A 20,216-nucleotide genomic window follows, 5' to 3' on the forward strand; every position below is an offset into this window, starting at 1 on the left:
CAATCTTTGCTAACCAAACACACAACACATCTAAAATGTCTTCATGCATAGTGCACCCTATAAGCTCTTACAGGGTAGAATTAAGGAGTCCTTAGAAAGAAAGTTTCTGAGGATAATTAGTCCTAGGGAAAGGTCACCTCAAGTGAATTCACTTAAATGGGAAGCAACATTTTATAGCAAATAGTGTGTGTGGGTTGGTGGGGGTGTGTGTGGATTGGAGATTTATCTTAAAAAGAACTAAAAATTATGATAGTAAATTTATTTTATTTTATTTTTATTTTTTAACATCTTTATTTGAGTATAACTGTTTTACAATAGTGTGTTAGTTTCTCCTTTACAACAAAGTGAATCAGTTATACATATACATATGTTCCCATATCTCTTCCCTCTTGCGTCACCCTCCCTCCCACACTCCCTATCCCACCCCTCTAGGTGGTCACAAAGCACAGCGGCGAACTCCCTGTGCTATGCGGCAGCTTCCCACTAGCTATCTAATTTACTTTTCGTAGTGTGTATATGTCCCTGCCACTCTCTCACATTGTCACAGCTTACCCTTCCCCCTCCCCATATCCTCAAGTCCATGCTCTAGTAGGTCTGTGTTTTATTCCAGTCCTACCACTAATCTCTTCATGACATTTTTTTTTCTCAGATTCCATATATATGTGTTAGCATACGGTATTTGTTTTTCTCCATCTGACTTACTTCACTCTGTAGAACAGACTCCAGGTCTATCCACCTCATTACAAATAACTCTGTTTCATTTCTTTTTATGGCTGAGTAATATTCCATTGTATATATGTGCCACATCTTCTTTATCCATTCATCTGTTGATGGGCACTTAGGTTGCTTCCATGTCCTGGCTATCGTAAATAGAGCTGCAATAGACATTTTGGTACATGACTCTTTTTGAATTATGGTTTTCTCAGGGTATATGCCTAGTAGTGGGATTGCGGGGTCATATGGTAGTTCTATTTGTAGTTTTTTAAGGAACCTCCATACTGTTCTCCATAGTGGCTGTATCAATTTACATTCCCACCAGCAGTGCAAGAGGGTTCCCTTTTCTCCACACCCTCTCCAGCATTTATTGTTTCTAGAGTTTTTGATGATGGCCAATCTGACCGGTGTGAGGTGATATCTCATTGTAGTTTTGATTTGCATTTCTCTAATGATTAATGATGTTGAGCATTCTTTCATGTGTTTGTTGGCAATCTGTATATCTTCTTTGGAGAAATGTCTATTTAGCTCTTCTGCCCATTTTTGGATTGGGTTGTTTGTTTTTCTGTTATTAAGCTGCATGAGTTGCTTATACATTTTGGATATTAATCCTTTGTCAGTTGCTTCATTTGCAAATATTTTCTCCCATTCTGAGGGTTGTCTTTTGGTCTTGTTTATGGTATCCTTTGCAGTGCAAAAGCTTTTAAGTTTCATTAGATCCCATTTGTTTATTTTTGTTTTTATTTCCATTTCTCTAGGAGATGGGTCAAACAGGATCAAGGAATTTGGTAAAGTAGCAGGATACAAAATTAATGCACAGAAATCTCTGGCATTCTTACACACTAACGATGAAAAATCCAAGAGGGAAATTAAGAAAACACTCCCATTTATCATTGCAACAAAAAGAATAAAATATCTAGGAATAAACCTACCTAAGGAGACAAAAGACTTGTATGCAGAAAACTATAAGACACTGATGAAAGAAATTAAAGATGATACAAATAGGTGGAGAAATATAACATGTTCTTGGATTGGAAGAATCAACATTGTGAAAATGACTTTATTACCCAAAGCAATCTACAGATTCAATGCAATCCCTATCAAATTACCACTGGCATTTTTTACAGAACTAGAACTAAAAATTTCACAATTTGTATGGAAACACAAAAGACCCTGAATAGCCAAAGCAATCTTGAGAACGAAAAATGGAGCTGGAGGAATCAGGCTCCCTGACTTCAGACTATACTACAAGGCCACAGTAATCAAGACAGTATGGTACTGGCACAAAAACAGAAATATAGATCAATGGAACAGGATAGAAAGCCCAGAGATAAACCCACACACATATGGTCACCTTATCTTTGATAAAGGAGGGAAGGATATACAGTGGAGAAAAGACAGCCTCTTCAATAAGTGGTGCTGGGAAAACTGGACAGCTACCTGTAGAAGTATGAAATTAGAACACTCCCTAACACCACACACAAAAATAAACTCAAGGGCTTCCCTGGTGGCGCAGTGATTGAGAGTCCGCCTGCCGATGCAGGGGATACGGGTTCGTGCCCCGGTCTGGGAAGATCCCACATGCCGCGGAGCGGCTGGGCCAGTGAGCCGTGGCCGCTGAGCCTGCACGTCCAGAGCCTGTGCTCCGCAACTGGAGAGGCCACAACAGTGAGAGGCCCGCGTACCGCAAAAAAAAAATAAAATAAAATAAAAAAATAAACTCAAAATGGGTAGGCCCGCGTACCGCAAAAAAAAAAAAAAAAAAACTCAAAATGGGTTAAAGACCTAAATGTAAGGCCAGACACTATCAAACTCTTAGAGGAAAACATAGGCAGAACACTCTATGAAATTTATTTTATTTTATATTTAATCACAGTTTGATTATAACTGCAAAAAATGGACTAATTCTTAGAACAGAAAAATGAATCAAGACTTCTTTGGGGCATGTTTATTCTGAAAAAAAAAATGTCTAAAACAGCAAAATATGAAGTCAATCACTTCTTATTTGACCTTCACAGAAAGGTTTTAAAAAAGGTAAATTTTGCAAACTAGTCAAGGACTTCATCACTTTTCCCCAGAACCTCTCCAAATCCTTTGCATTTCCAATCATCCCCTTCTGAAGCCTTTATTATATCATCATCTTTGTTGATTTTCTCTTTTTCAGTTGTAACCAAACTCTGCCAGACTCTTATTTCTTGGAGGTTTTCTAACAATTATTGAATCAGTGCTCAATCATCATTATCTTAGTGAAACTCTGCATCTTTTGCAAGATTGGCAATTTCACTCTTCAACTGGTAGGCACAGTAATCACAGTGACAACATCTGACACTAATGTTGGTGGGGGAGGGGGAAGATGCCATGTTAAGCCAGAAGGTGGTGTGAACAGGGTCTACTTTTGTAAGGATCGATTTGTTAGTGAACATTTCAAGTTGGGATGACCCTTACGTTACAACTTGTAATTATTGGTACTCCAATAGTAAGTACTCTGATAATGAAGTTCCCTTGCTCTTAAAAACAGGAAGTAGCATTGCAGGTTCAGGTGAAAGGACTCCACTGGGAGAACTGTGATGAGTCCACCACTGGTGAAGGTGATCAACTGCAAACCGTGGGATGCTGGCTGAGGGACTGACTAAGGTCCCTCCAGGCTCTGGCTTCCAAACCCAGTGTGTTTAAGTCCTAAAGCTAGTCAACACCTAAAGCTAAAATAACTGAAAAGAAACACAAATATCTGCTTTGTGACTACTGCCACCTACTGAAATTAAGCTTCATTTCCAATTTTACTGTTATCAACACTATAACTGACTCTACGGGGCAATGCATTGCAGTCTATCACTTGGATAGGTTAGCTTAGCTCTAAACAGGCCAGAGGAACTTTGCAAGGTCTGGCAAAGCTTAAAACCCCTTCTTCCTGTTGGGAGATTCTGGATTTTTGTCTGGCTTGGTCCAGACTGGGTGAAGTTTGGCTCTACAAGCCTTCAAGGCTTGCACAGGAATTGGGAAATTCCTTCTTGGAATAGGGTGCATTCTTTTTTTTTTCTTTTTTTTTTTGCGGTACGCAGGCCTCTCACTGCTATGGCCTCTCCTGTTGAGGAGCACAGGCTCCAGACGCACAGGCTCAGCGGCCATGGCTCACGGGCCTGGCCGCTCCACGGTATGTGGGATCTTCCTGGACCGGGGCACGAACCCACGTCCCCTGCGTCGGCAGGTGGACTCCCAACCACTGCGCCACCAGGGAAGCCCCCAGGGTGCGTTCTTTCATGTCTGACTTTGCACATGTTCTTTATACTGCTGGCCCACCTCTCCTCCACTGGAAAAACTGTTCTCCTTCAAGATCAAGTTCAAATGTCCTCTCTATAAAGGCTGTCTCCACCTCTCCAAAGTTGTTCTCCCTTTCCTCTGTGTAACATAAGTTACAAAACATAAGTTTTACTTGGTTCTGTTACCACATGCAACTTAATCCTTTAATAGTCCATTTCTTCCTCTAGATTGAAGTTTTGGGGTACAACTGTCATGACTTAATCTTGTTAGTACATGTTCACTACCTAGCACATTGAAGATACTCAATAAACCTTTATTAGGCAGAAGCAAGAAGAACTACAATCCTGCAGCCTGTGGAACAAAAACCACATTCACAGAAAGATAGACAAGATGAAAAGGCAGAGGCCTATGTACCAGATGAAGGAACAAGATAAAACCCCAGAAAAACAACTAAATGAAGTAGAGATGGGCAACTTTCCAGACAAAGAATTCAGAATAATGATAGTGAAGATGATCCAGAACCTCAGAAAAAGAATGGAGGCAAAGACGGAGAAGATGCAATAAATGTTTAACAAAGACCTAGAAGAATTAAAGAACAAACAAACAGAGATGAACATTACAATAACTGAAATGAAAACTACGCTACAAGGAATCAATAGCAGAATAACTGAGGCAGAAGAATGGATAAGTGACCTGGAAGGCACAATGGTGGAATTCACTGCTGTGGAACAGAATAAAGAAAAAAGAATGAAAAGAAATGAAGACAGCCTAAGAGACCTCTGGGACAACATTAAATGCAACAACATTCGCATTATAGGGGTCCGAGAAAGGACCTGAGAAAATATTTGAAGACATTATAGTTGAAAATCTCCCTAACATGGGAAAGGAAACAGCCACCCAAGTCCAAGACGCGCAGAGAGTCCCATACAGGATAAACCCAAGGAGAAACACACCAAGACACATAGTAATCAAACTGGCAAAAATTAAAGACAAAGAAAAACTATTGAAAGCAGCAAGGGAAAAATGAAAAATAACATACAAGGGAACTCCCATAAGGTTAACAGCTGATTTCTCAGCAGAAACTCTACAAGCCAGAAGGGAGTGGCATGATATACTTAAAGTGATGAAAGGGAAGAACCTACAACCAAGATTACTCTATCCAGCAAGGATCTCATTCAGATTCGATAAAGAAATCAAAAGCTTTACAGACAAACAAAAGCTAAGAGAATTCAGCACAACCAAACCAGCTCTACAACAAATGTGATAGGAACTTCTCTAAGTGGGAAACACAAGAGAAGAAAAGGACCTACAAAAACAAACCCAAAACAATTAAGAAAATGGTCATAGGAACATACATATCGATAATTACCTTAAACGTGAATGGATTAAATGCTCCAACCAAAAGACACAGGCTTGCTGAATGGATACAAAAACAAGACCCATATATATGCTGTCTACAAGAGACCCACATCAGACCTTGGGACACATATAGACTGAAAGTGAGGGGATGGAAAAAGGTATTCCATTTCAATGGAAATCAAAAGAAACCTGGAGTAGCAATACTCATATCAGATAAAATAGACTTTAAAATAAAGAATGTTACAAGAGACAAGGAAGAACACTACATAATGATCAAGGGATCAATCCAAGAAGGAAATATAACAATTATAAATATATATGCACCCAACATAGGAGCACCTCAATACATAAGGAAACTGCTAACAGCTATAAAAGAGGAAATTGACAGTGACACTATAATAGTGGGGGACTTTAATGTCTCACTTACACCAATGGACAGATCATCCAGACTGAAAATAAATAAGGAAACAGAAGCTTTCAATGACACAATAGACCAGATAGATTTAATTGATATTTATAGGACATTCCATCCAGAAACAGCAGATTACACTTTCTTCTCAAGTGCACATGGAACATTCTCCAGGATAGATCACATCTTGGGTCACAAATCAAGCCTCAGTAAATTTAAGAAAACTGATATCATATCAAGCATCCTTTCTGACCACAACACCATGAAATTAGAAATCAATTACAGGGAAAAAAACGTAAAGAATACAAACACATGGAGGCTAAACAATGCATTACTAAAAAACCAAGAGATCACTGAAGAAATCAAAGAGAAAATCAATAAATACCTAGAGACAAATGACAATGAAAACACAATGATCCAAAACCTATGGGATGCAGCAAAACCAGTTCTAAGAGGTAAGTTTATAGCTATACAAGCCTACCTCAAGAAACAAGAAAAATCTCAAATAAACAATCTAATCTTACACCTAAAGGAACTAGAGAAAGAAGAACAAACAAAACCCAAAGTTAGCAGAAGGAAAGGAATCACAAAGATCAGAGCAGAAATAAATGAAATACAAACAAAGAAAACAATAGCAAGGATCAATACAACTAAAAGCTGGTTCTTTGAGAAGATAAACAAAATTGATAAACCATTAGCCAGACTCATCAAGAAAAAGAGGGAGAGGACTCAAATCAATAAAATTAGAAAGGAAAAAGGAAAAGTTACAACAGGCACTGCAGAAATACAAAGCATCCTAAGAGACTACTACAAGCAACTCTATGCCAATAAAATGGACAACCTGGAAGAAATGGACAAATTCTTAGAAAGGTATAACCTTCCAAGACTGAACCAGGAAGAAATAGAAAATATGAACATACCAATCACAGGTAATGAAATTGAGACTGTGATTAAAAATCTTCCAACAAACAAAAGCCCAGGAGCAGATGGCTTCACAGGTGAATTCTATCAAACATTTAGAGAAGAGCTAACACCCATCTTTCTCAAACTCTCCCAAAAAATTACAGAGGAAGGAACACTCCCAAACTCATTCTATGAGGCCACCATCACCCTGATACCAAAACCAGACAAAGATAGTACAAAAAAAGAAAATTACAGACCAATATCATTGATGAATACAGATGCAAAAATCCTCAACAAAATACTAGGAAACAGAATCCAACAACACTTTAAAAGGATCATACACCATGATCAAGTGGGATTTATCCCAAGGATGCAAGGACTGTTCAATACACATAAATCAATAAATGTGATAGACCATATTAACAAATTGAAGAATAAAAACCATATGATCATCTCAATAGATGCAGAAAAAACTTTTGACAAAATACAACACCCATTTATGATAAAAACTCTCCAGAAAGTGGGCACAGAGGGAAACTACCTCAACATAATAAAGGCCATATACGACAAACCCACAGCAATCATCATTCTCAATGGTGAAAAACTGAAAGCATTTCCTCTAAGATCAGGAACAAGACAAGGATGTCCACTCTCACCACTATTACTCAACACAGTTTTGGAAGTCCTAGCCATGGCAATCAGAGAAGAAAAGGAATACAAATTGGAAAAGAAGAAGTAAAACTGTCACTGTTTGCAGATGACATGATACTATACATAGAGAATCCTAAGGATGCCACCAGAAAACTACTAGAGCTAATCAATGAATTTGGTAAAGTTGCAAGATACAAAATTAATGCACAGAAATCTCTTGCATTCCTATACACTAATGATGAAAAGCCTGAAAGAGAAATTAAGGAAACACTCCATTTTACCACTGCAACAAAAAGAATAAAATACCTAGGAATAAACCTATCTAGGGAGACAAAAGACCTGTATGAAGAAAACTATAAGACAATGATGAAAGAAATTAAAGATGATACAAATAGGTGGAGAGATATACCATGTTCTTGGATTGGAAGAACTAATATTGTGAAAATGACTATACTACCCAAAGCAATCTACAGTCAATGCAATCCCTATCAAATTACCAATGGCATTTTTTACAGAACTAGAACAAAAAATCTTAAAATTTGTTTGGAGACACAGAAGACCCCGAATAGCCAAAGCAGTCTTGAGGGGAAAAAACGGAGCTGGAGGAATCAGACTCCCTGACTTCAGACTATACTACAAAGCTACAGTAATCAAGACAATATGGTACTAGCACAAAAACAGAAACATAGATCAATGGAACAAGACAGAAAGCCCAGAGATAAACCCACGCACATATGATCACCTTATCTTTGATAAAGGAGGGAAGGATATACAGTGGAGAAAAGACAGCCTCTTCAATAAGTGGTGCTGGGAAAACTGGACAGCTACATGTAAAAGTATGAAATTAGAACACTCTCTAACACCATACACAAAAATAAATTCAAAATAGATTAAAGACCTAAATGTAAGGCCAGACACTATCAAACTCTTAGAGGAAAACATAGGAAGAACACTCTTTGACATAAATCACAGCAAGATCTTTTTTGATCCACCTCCTAGAGTAATGGAAATAAAAACAAAAATAAACAAATGGGACCTAATGAAACTTCAAAGCTTTTGCACAGCAAAGGAAACCATAAACAAGACCAAAAGACAACCCTCAGAATGGGAGAAAATATTTGCAAACGAATCAACAGACAAAGGATTAATCTCCAAAATATATAAACAGCTCATGCAGCTCAATATTAAAAAAACAAACAACCCAATCCAAAAATGGGCAGAAGACCTAAATAGACATTTCTCCAAAGAAGACATACAGATGGCCAAGAAGCACATGAAAAGCTCCTCAACATCACTAATTATTAGAGAAATGCAAATCAAAACTACAGTGAGATATCACCTCACACCAGTTAGAATGGGCATCATCAGAAAATCTACAAACAACAAATGCTGGAGAGGGTGTGGAGAAAAGGGAACCCTCTTGCACTGTTAGTAGGAATGTAAATTGATACAGCCACTATGGAGAACAGTATGGAAGTTCCTTAAAAAACCAAAAATAGAATTACCATATGACCCAGCAATCCCACTACTGGACATATACCCAGAGAAAACCATAATTCAAAAAGACACATGAAAATAAAAAAAATTTAAAAATAACAGTGGCAAACTTTTGGGCTTCCCTGGTGGCGCAGTGGTTGAGAGTCCGCCTGCCAATGCAGGGGACACGGGTTCAGGCCCTGGTCCAGGAAGATCCCACATGCTGCGGAGTGGCTGGGCCCGTGAGCCATAGCCACTGAGCCTGCACGTCCGGAGCCTGTCTCTGCAACAGGAGAGGCCACAACAGTGAGAGGCCCACATACTGCAAAAAAAAAAAAAAAAAAAAGACACATGCACCCCAATGTTCATTGCAGCACTATTTACAATAGCCAGGTCATGGAAGCAACCTAAATGCCCACTGGCAGATGAATGGATAAACAAGATGTGGTACATATATACAATGGAATATTACTCAGCCATAAAAAGGAACGAAATTGGGTCATTTGTAGAGACATGGATGGATCTAGAGACTGTCATACAGAGTGAAGTAAGTCAGAAAGAGAAAAACAAATATCGTATATTAATGCATATATGTGGAACTTAGAAAAACGGTACAGATGAACCGGTTTGCAGGGCAGAAATTGAGACACAGATGTAGAGAACAAACATATGGATACCAAGGGCAGAAAGAAGCAGGGGGTGGGGGTGGTGGAGTGATGAATTGGGAGATTAGGATTGACATGTACACACTGATGTGTATAAAATAAGGACCTGCTGTATAAAAAAATAAATTTAATTTAATTTTAAAAAAAATCTTCATTAAATGAATGAATAAATACCATGATCATGCCAAATGGCCCCAATTACATCAGCCTCCTGAATTTAGGGGTTTTTGTTTGTTTGTTCTCATTCAAGTATAGTTGATTTACAATGTTAATTTCTGCTGTACAGTAGTGATTCCGTTATATATATATATGTATATATATATATCCTTTTTCATATTCTTTTCCATTGTGGTTTATTACAGGATACTGAATATAGTTCCCTGTGCTATACAGTAGGACCCTGTTGTTTTGATAGAGCTATTTGACTCTTTGAACTCTAATCATGTATAGTTTTGTTAAAGGTAAAAACTGAAAATAGAAAAAAGATAATACAAGTAGAAATTTTAGTATTTTTTTCTTGACCTCCACTTTGAAAACCCTAACAATAAGCTCCAGCATTAACAGCAGGAGCTGTGCCCCTGGAGCCCATCACAGAGACTGGGGTGTGAACATAAACCTTTAGGAAGCAAATGAATGAAGAGGAAGAGACAAAAACAAATTTTTTTAAGAAAAGATCTTTCAAGTTATCTTATTATTTAGCCCCTATCATACAGATATGATCTAATTTGTTTAATATTGACATGGAGATAGACAAGTTATTTCCATACCTTGCATATCGACTTTTCTGCGGAAAAAAAAGTAGAATCTGGAAAATGGGATTGATTTGTTCATAAGAGATAGCAGCTTAATCTTACACATCAGCGACCACCATCATAGTTAATTTGGGATTCTACATTTTGACTTGAGAAATGGAATATTATAAAATTCTGGCTTTCAACTGGGAAAGGGAACATAAGAGAATCACAAGGGCGGGAATGCTGAGGAAGGGTACCTGTAGTTTGAAGAAAAAGCACTGTTCATTTAAGAACCACTGATATTTATGCGAAGCAGTGAAATAGAGTCAAGAGGGTGGTTTGTGGTTCTGGCTTTTCCACTTACCTAACCAAGTAACTTGGTCTCAGTTTCATGTTAAATGCAGAGGGCTGCACTTGATGGTCACTACGATTATAATTAAGTCTAAAAATTATTGTAATGTTCCACCAATATTCTGAATGGCAAAGGCAGGTCAGACTGATATAGACGAGGAAACTATTTTATCTTTGAAATAGAAATAAAAACATTTTGGAAAAGAAAATAATATTTAATTTGGGCTTTGAGACTTACCAATTAAATAATATATAACTCAATTTGTTGAGTAAAATCAGTGTACTGGATAGAGTTTCTTTACATGAAAATGCCATGGTGTTTTTATTTAGGCTCCTTGCCAACAACTTCCCTGATTCATAAATTCTATTTTAGATGCTATTTTCTCTTTCTGATTTCTATGTGGCTAGACAAAAAAGGAGGTATGCTTAGGAAATAAATGATGATACTCGTCTCTTACTTTTTCTCATGTTCATTTCTATGGTCTACTGCAATTATGTGTCTTTACTGAGGATGGCTAAAAATGTACCTGCATCAAGAGTTTGTAAATACAAGGTAAATGCTTGATTAGCTGTAATTAGGGGCTCATGAAAATAAATACCAGGTGATAATTTGCACTATTCATCAAAGAGCATTAATGGAGGTGAGGGAGAGCATAATTTTTTTCCTTTTAAAAAAATAACCAAGTGAGGAAAAGTCATCAATAATGCAACCTCTTAGAGAAAGCCACCTTTAATAGACTACATCATTAATAGTGTCTTCCTAATCCTTTTCCTGGAGCTATAGCAAACATAGTGGTCCAGAGACACATTTCAAAGGCTTAGCACACACACAATCTTTCACATACATAAAAGTTTGTATGTGCCATAGCTGATCTATGGAGGAGACACAGCCCCTGCCAGAGATGATGCCCAGAGCAGAGAGGAAGAGATTCTTTGGCTTCTTCCCTTCTTTTTTCTTCGGATTCCTAGTACTGCTGAACCCAGCCAGAAGCCAGCTGACATGAGAGTCTGGAAAATGCGGGTTGCAGAGGGGAATCTCATTCAACCACAGTGAGGCATAAACAAGCACAGGATCAGCACAGTACCCCTATGCTACTCAGCATTCATTCCCATCCTTCTACCCATCCTTAACACTCTGAAACGATGTCATGCTTGTACCTAACACAGAATGGTAGTGTAAGTGCCTGACATGAGGCTTTTTTTTTTTTTTTTTTTTTTTTTTTTTTTTGTGGTACGCGAGCCTCTCACTGTTGTGGCCTCTCCCATTGCGGAGCACAGGCTCCGGACGCGCAGGCTCAGCGGCCACGGCTCACGGGCCTATCCGTTTCGCGGCATGTGGGATCTTCCCGGACCGGGGCACGAAAACGTGTCCCCTGCATCGGCAGGTGGACTCTCAACCACTGCGCCACCAGGGAAGCCCTGACATTAGGCTTTTGATTGCTGAGGCATCCATTTCAAAAGATATATATCTTGAATAAGCATATTACCAATTGTCTGACACAGCTACTGCAAAACAACCAGATAAGGAATTAGGCTATCGCCACCAATGAAGTTCCCTCTTTCAGAAAGCCCTGGGTAACCAGATAACTGACCACTTGAGTGACCCCACTTCTCCCTTCCTGCATCCCAATTCCCATTCTTATGCCTGAAATTAGCCAATGAAGAGTGAACCCACGAAACCCTAGACACCCCACTCTGGGACCCTAATAAATGCATAATACAAGCAGAAATTTTAGTATTTTTTACTTAACCTCCACTTTGAAAACCTTAACAATAAACTCCAGCACTGATAGCCCAGAGCACTGGGCACTGTTACCACTTATCCTTTCGGATACTTGTTTCCCTGGCCTCAGCTATTTCCTCACACCTGATCAGTATTCTCCCAAATACTTGAGGAGAACCCACAGGTCTCTGGGTTTCTCTTTGGGTGCAATTCTCTCCTCTTTGGAAGCCTGTCCTGAGAACTTTTGCCCGAATTGAAAGTCCTCTCTGTTATCATTTGTATAAGTTTCTTACTTCCATTGTCCAAGGTTAATTTGTTCTTTTTCTAACCTTTTGAATAGAATGTTTAATTCATGTAACATCACTCTTTCTTATTTATAATATTCTTTTTATCACAGCTTTAACCATAATTCGTAAATTTTGTCATATAGGATTTTTCTTATCACTGCTTTCATTGTCTCTGTAGAAAAATGTTTTAAATCCCCAAATGGTTGGAGTATTATTGTTGGATCATTTACACCATTGTTATTATTAACATGTGGTTTCCCACATTATGACTAAAGGCTGTGGGGAAGCATATCCCACAGTAGTTAACAGCTTTCATTCTTGAGTCAGAAGGCTGGGGTTTAAATTCCTGCTCTTTTTCTGGCTATATGAGCTTGAGCAGAGTATTTAATCTAAGGCTCAATTTCTTCACTTCTAAAATTGAGATAATAATAATACCTATCTCAGATGGTTGTCCTGATAATTAAATTATGATAATTCATGTAAAACCTTTAGCACATAGTAAGTATTCAACAAATCTTAGTTAATTTATATTGGGGGGAATTTATAGAAGGTCCTTTGTGGTCAACTTTTGCTGTTCAAGTGGCACTTGCAAGAATTAAAAAAAGATGTTCTCTGTGGGCATAAAATTCAATATGGCAGCACATGCTGTTGATCCTAGCTCCATAACCCCTTGGCCTGCTCTGAATTTGCCTGCAGCTGTAGGGGACAGTGTGCTGACAGTCTCTTCAAGGACCTATACCTGCCTGCTTCTCTACTTGAAGGTACCCAGCAGGGTTTGGGACTTAAAACCCTCAGAGATAATACTTAACCAGTTAGGGATGGGAGAAATTGGATAAATACCCTGTCTTTTCAATCCCTGGAGAGAACAAATCTAAGGTGCATTTCACATGTTCCTCAGAGAATCCTCACAGGAACTGAGCTTCAGTTACCCACGGGGAAACCTGCTCTCTTACGAATCCTGGATGGGGTTTTCCTCCTTCTGTCTCACTGTCCCTGCTCTTTTTCTTGTGTTTCCTGAGATGAACTCCTAAATAAACCAGCTGCACCAAGACCTTGCACAGAATCTGCCTTTTGGAGGAACACTGACTAACACAGATATGTATGTATTAAATTATCCTAGTAATTGTACTGTTCACATCCTCTAAGGAGTGCTTCTTAAATCTCATTTCATATTATAATCAACTGGAGAAAAATATATTTCTGGAGATTGTCAAATAAAAAAATAAATTCAGATTTAGTAAGGATAGATTTTATTCAAAAGGATTATTGCAAAGGGGGGCGGAAGGGACCTTTGCACTAAGGGGAATAGAGCTATTGCAATAGGGAGAGGCTCTGACCATAAGACCTCAAAGGTTAGGCAAGAAGTTTTTCTTTTATACAGAGGAAATAAGACTAGAAAGAACCAGGTATGGAGGAGTGGGGTAAAAGAGTGATGTTGGGGAGAGGGAATTTCCCCCTCTACCCTTCTTGAGTTCCTGTGTCTGGACTAATAATAAAGTTGACACAAAGATTAACAGGAAAAAAAGAAACCAATTTTAATTTGTGCACACCAAGGTTTCATAGAAATGGGACCTAAGAAGTGGCCAAAGCAGGCAGTTTTTAAATTTTTTAAACAAAGAAACAATAAATTTGTGAGGAATTGACAGAACAAAGAAACTTAGGCTTTGGGTGCTTAATGAGTAAGGAATTTAAGCATAGTTTGGGTTTGGGTAGTAAATTAGTAAAGAAGTAACAAAGTTTTCTTATATAGGCTTCTCAGTCCTGAATTCCCTATCTCTGGTGATAAGAATTACCTTTCTACAGGGAGGGGAAACTTTCATAGGGATATTTGTTTCTTGTTTTCAGGGGACAGAGAGAAAGCTCAAAGTGTCCCTTTTGCATGGGCCATTTCTTAAGTAACTTTAATTCAAAAATAATCAATATGCCATTGTGGTGTATTTTGGGGTGGTCTGCCCTGGGCCCCAACAGTGACCTGATGGGAGTAGATCTGAGAATGTTTTACCCTGAGGCTAACCTTTTCTCAGGAGAGGTTGTTAAGAATGTTGACTTAAACAAAAATGCACAACATGAGAGTTGTGAGTTTAAGTTTTTTTCAGGGTCTTACTGAGGACTATAGCCTGGGAGCCAGCCATTCAGTAGCTCTGAGTAAACTGCTCCAAAGAGGTAGGAGAGGAGCCAGTATTTTTATGAATTTTTTGGCTAAGACATATACACAACTCAAGCATACATCTTGGCAAAAGATTAATGCTAAAAAAAAGAAAAAGATTACAGTTAATCGCAAACAAAATCAAGTTAATGATTTTAATGCTTTTCCATGTACGGGAAGATGCAAGAAGCTGAGGTCACTGGAATTCTTTCTGAGATATGCATCTTAGCTATCTAGAGGCGCATTGATTCAAAGAACAGAGTGCCTCATTTTGTCTTTTCATCCTGAATTCCCCTCAAGGCCCATTGTGCACTGTCAGTGGGTGACTGCAGTGGGTTGTGACTTAACCCTTGTAGAACGGGATGGTGAGTTACACTCCTCATTCTTTTTTTGCTCACAAGGACTGTGTGCTGGCTCAGATTGAGCGTGGGCTAAAATTTAGGGACCTTGGAGGAAAGAATCTTAACCAAAGTTTAACAAGCATTTTGTTCTGATTGGTCAATGGGGACAAGCAGTTCAGTTAATCATTTATGAGGTCAAGAATGGGAACTTAGAGGGTCTGTGTCTAGTCTTGTCATAGGTAAACAAGGGGGCACATGTGAGTCTTACCTAAGTCATATGGAAGAGGATGGTTCTTTGAAGTCTTTTCCAGAACACAAAAAAGGCTCTGTGTGTGCACGCACACGTGTGTGTGTGTGTGTGTGTGTGCGTGTGTGTTTCTTTAACTGTCCCTGTTTTCCAGGAGCACATGGCTCAGGTAAAATTCAACACTGTCAGGATGAAGCCTGGACTACAATATTTTCTAGAAGCTCCCCAGGTAATGTATAGATTACAATAAAAGAATTGAGAGACACATCAACTAATCAAAACGTGTGGACCTTATTCAAATCCTAATTCAAACAAAACTATCTGTAAAAATAACCTTTATAAAATAATTGGGAATTTTAATGCTGAATCTTTGATGAAGTTAAGGAATTACTCCTATTTTTTAGGTGGGATAATGATATTGTACCTATGAATTTTTAATTTTTTTAAAAAGTGATAATGGTATTGTCATTATATTTTTTTTAAAAGATTCCTTATATTTTAGAGATACTCATTGGAGGAAATGTGTGTAGGTTAAATGATATGATTTCTGGGATTTGCTTCAGTATCATATAGAAGGGGAAAAAGTGGGTGGGGAAAGTTGGCCATGAATTGGGGAAAGTTGGCCATGAATTGGTAACTGTCAAAGATGGGTGGTGTGGGTCATGTTGGTTCATTAGACTAGTCGGTCTACTCTTGCATATGTTTGAAATAAAAAAGCTTTTCTAAGGAAGCTCCCTAATTGTTCTTAATAGGCAGCCCATGTTGAAAACTGCTTTTTATATCCTTACTTATTTTTAGTCTGCTCAATTGCCAAGACCTGAAAGAGGTCTGTTAAGGGTTCCCTTTCCATGGCTATTGCATTTCTATCCATTTCCCCTTGTATTTTCTGCAATGCTTCATTTCTATAATTCATTGCTTTATTGTCTGTCACATTAAGGTTTATGAAAGATTTCCTTTTCCTTGCCATGAAAAAAATGTTCATGGCAAAAGTAAAGAAAAAAAATCAAGTAGTATAAAAAGGTATACAGTGAAAAATAGATTTCCCTTTCAACTCAGTTTCCCAACTTTCAGTCCCTCTGCCGAGTGTCAGACACAATTATCAATTTCCTCTGTCTCCATCAAAAAATAGTCGATGTGTATGTGAAGACATATATGTACATATGTACACATACTTGGAAGGCAGCTATGCTCACCACTATACCACCAATGCCATATTCAGGTACATATACTTGAATGTCATACACACACACACATACACACAATTGGGACCAAAGGATTTTACATTCTGTTAGACTTCTTGCATTTATCGCTTAAATCGTGTACAGAAAATGCAAAACTATACACTGTGGTCAACCCTGCAGCATTACTGATTCTGTTTCTGTGAGAGCTATTTTCCAACTCTGTAAATTATAGATAACTGATAATAAGACAGAATAACTCCTATCTATAGACATGTAAATCAATTCTGTCAGGTGCAGGGACAACCTCCCCCACTGGTAGTAAACCAGTTTGGCCCTCATTTGCACATCCATTTCAACCTTCCTTTATTGCACATGAATCTGTGCTTCTTGACTTCTCCTTTGAGCCAGTTATGACATCTGCCTAGCCCTCCTCAGTATAAAAGTCTTTCCAGGTCCCTGTTTCTTGATTGTGGGGAAAAGGCTTCAGTCTCACAGGCCTTCCCCACATTCCAAAAAGCTGGCTCAAGCAGTTCATGATTAGGAAAAGAGAGTCACAGGACTCCCGGTTCCCCCTGAAGGAATATAGATAACAATCTGATCCGTATCTTTGAGTTGTTCTGCAGAAACTGAGACCCTCACCCAGGTAGAGGAAGGTGACTACATGCTGACCACAAGCACTAGACCCCAGACTGGTTGGAACCAGAAGGCTGAGATTCCTAACACATCACCCTGTTACTTCACCACCAACCAATCAGAAGAAGGTTCAGGAGCTGATCAGGCATCCCACAATGCTATCCCCTAACAGTATCTTTTAAAACCATTGCCTGAAAGCCATTGCGAAGTTTGGGTCTTTTGAGCACAAGCAGCCCATTCTCCTTGCTTGGCCCTTGCAATAAACCTTCCTCTGTTCCAAAAGCCGACGTTTTGGTTTGTTTGGCCTCACTGTGCATTGGGCACACAAACTTAGGTTTGACAACAGTCCTTCATTGTGAGCAAAATGAAATCTTTAACACTTGTTCATTTTATATCTGCATGAGAGTCATGATTTTACTTTTTTTTTTTTTAAGAATTATCCTTTAACATTGTTTCACAAATAGGCTGAACATACAACTCTGGGATTTAAGGAAAACCCAACTTTACTTCTGTCTCTCATTGTCCAGTGTGAATAACTGTCTGGATGTATCAACTCATTTAATCTGTCCCAGTCATTTGCTTCAACAATGCATCAATAAATATTCTTTTACTTGTATTTTTAAGTTAAGTGTAATTGCACTTGTAGGATGAATTTCTAGAAAAGAAACTGCTAAATCACCCTCCAAGGAGATTATACCAATTTACCCTCCCACAAAGAGTCTCTAAAATGATGGGTTTTTCACATTCTCTGAACACAGTATATTATCAAACTTTTAGATCTTTTCCAGTCTGGTAGGTGAAAAATGGAATCTTATTTAAATATGTATTTCCTTCATTATGAATGCGATTAAACACATTTTCATACAATGTAAGCCATTAATTTTTTTTTCTGTAGCTGCCTATTTATGTCCTTTGTTCATTTTTTTCCATTGTGTTTTGGTATTGTTCATATTAACTTGTATACTCTCTTGGTATATTAAGGAAATTGGCCCTTTGTCATGTGTGTTGCAAATATATTTTCCCATTGTGGTGCTGGAGTACCATGAAGAGATGGGGCAAGAAACGCGTAGAACAACTCAGTGGACTGAGAATAAAGCTGCATCTAGAAAGGCTGCAACTCTCCAGCCCTCCAGATGTGACTTCTCATTCACAACCGCTCAGCAATGAAGATCTAATTGAAGTGCAAGAAAAAGAGTGCACTGAAGAGTTACCATGGAAACTACCCCTCCCACAGCATTTAGCATTCAAAGGCTTCTGCAGGCATACATGTACAACAAATTAGCAAAGAAAGATTTCCAGACTCACAACCCTAATTTTGAATGCAGTTTAAAGGTGTTTGGAGGCATAAAGAATACCTGTGGTTTCTATAGGGAGATTATCAGGAAAATAATTGTCTTGGGTTCTAGCTTCTGTGGAGGATAATTTGTTGAGACATTAGAGGGTACTTTGTTTTTGCAGCAGTTTTCCCTCCTTCCCCCACCTTCTGCTGATGGTTGCCAGTCCTATTTGCCAGTCCAGATAGTGCTTGCTGATCTCAGGAATGGTTTGTAATAGCGGTCCTGAAGCTTAAAGACTACCTCTTGTCTTGCCTTTAATGAAAGCCCAAGCTCACTGAAGAGCTTAAGCTGCAAATCTAGGTGGGAAAGGGTGTGCAGGGGGAAAAATCCATACCCTCTCTGTAGGGCAGAGAGGTCAGTGAAAGCAGGATGAGAGGTTCTACAAAGAGTAAAGAACTGTGACCACTGTTGAAAGCATCCTGGTTGGTGACAGACCCTAGTCAACGATGGCTGCATATCTTAGAAGGGTGGGGCCCGAGGCACTAGGATTTCCAGCTATAACAAAAACCCCCAGTCCCAGTGGAGGAAAAGAACAGAAGCCTGGCCACTTTCAAAGGACACTGGGCACCTCAGCCCTAACCATTGTGGCCTGAGGATTGTTGGTGCCTCCCCATATGACTCCTGGTCATTCGTCAGTGACCTAACAGTGGATCAAGGTAGTCAGGGGAGTCTTAACAATAACTGAGGTTGACTTTTCCATCATTTTGGCTGTCTGGGAGCTCAGAATTGTAAATAATTTCAATAAGCTAATATGATATATGTCAAAGTTTTAGAGTAAGATTCACATACACTGTACTTTTTTGGACTAGTATTTTAGAAAGCCTCAGGCAGTTCAGCTCCTGTACAAAAATTCCACCACAAAAAAGTACATTTGTGGGACTTCCCTGGTGGCCCAGTGGCAAAGAATCTGCCTTCCAATGCAGAGGACGTGGGTTCAATCCCTGGTCTCGGAACTAAGATTCCACATGCCACAGGGGAACTAAGCCCACACACTGCAACGAAGAGCCCCCACAGAGCAACAAAAGATCCAGCATGCCGCGACAAAGACCAGATGCAGCCAAAAATAATAAATAAATAAATAATCTTTTAAAAAGGACATTTGTGATGTAGGTTTAATTTTTTTTTGTCCACTTAGTAAATACTTACAAATGCATTCATTTGGCTTTATTTTCTTTTAGTCCCACAATCAATTATGGTTTTTTATGGGAGTGAATAGGCTTTCTAAAAACGTACTTTGATTATGACATTTTATCAGTAGGAAATAAGTACCAAGAATTTTAAGGTCTGACTTGTCACACATTAGAGCCAGTGAGGTTCAAAATCAGGGATGGCTTGGATGGTTCTCTACTGCCCTCCAGTGGGAAAGCTAGACAAGGTCAAAACATTTTTGGAACGGAAGAAACTGGTTTCTCTTTCTAATATTGACATGTAAAAATATAGACAAAAAGAAGTAAAAAGAACTAAAGGATACTTTTTTCCCAGTGTGTTCAGAAATAAGTTAACGCTGAATAAGGAGTCACTCAGTAAAGCCTTCTAAGATTGTATTTAAACCTGAGGATTTGCTGACAAGACATAAACTAGCATACAACTTTTGACATAAACATCTTAAGCATTCTGAGTCTCTGTTTACTTATATAATATTGCTTCACTTATGCATGTTTATTTAATTATGATCTTGTAGTCTATTATATATCATAACACCCTATTTCTTTAAGGAAGCATTGTTTTAGAGAATCATTAAAGAATTATAAGGAAATAATGCAGCTTCTCAATTTCTCCATGAAGCTGGTTGATATCATGA

The 20,216-nt window shown here is 38.5% G+C and overlaps 1 protein-coding gene across 1 annotated transcript in view; it reads right to left on the reverse strand.

The window, feature by feature from the left end:
- The window catches only part of SCN11A (sodium voltage-gated channel alpha subunit 11), a 125,328-nt gene that overhangs the window by 100,698 nt on the left and 4,414 nt on the right, over positions 1-20,216 (reverse strand). The window lies entirely within an intron of this gene.

Source organism: Kogia breviceps, chromosome 10 (genome assembly GCF_026419965.1).
Source record: "Kogia breviceps isolate mKogBre1 chromosome 10, mKogBre1 haplotype 1, whole genome shotgun sequence".
NCBI lineage: Eukaryota > Metazoa > Chordata > Mammalia > Artiodactyla > Physeteridae > Kogia > Kogia breviceps.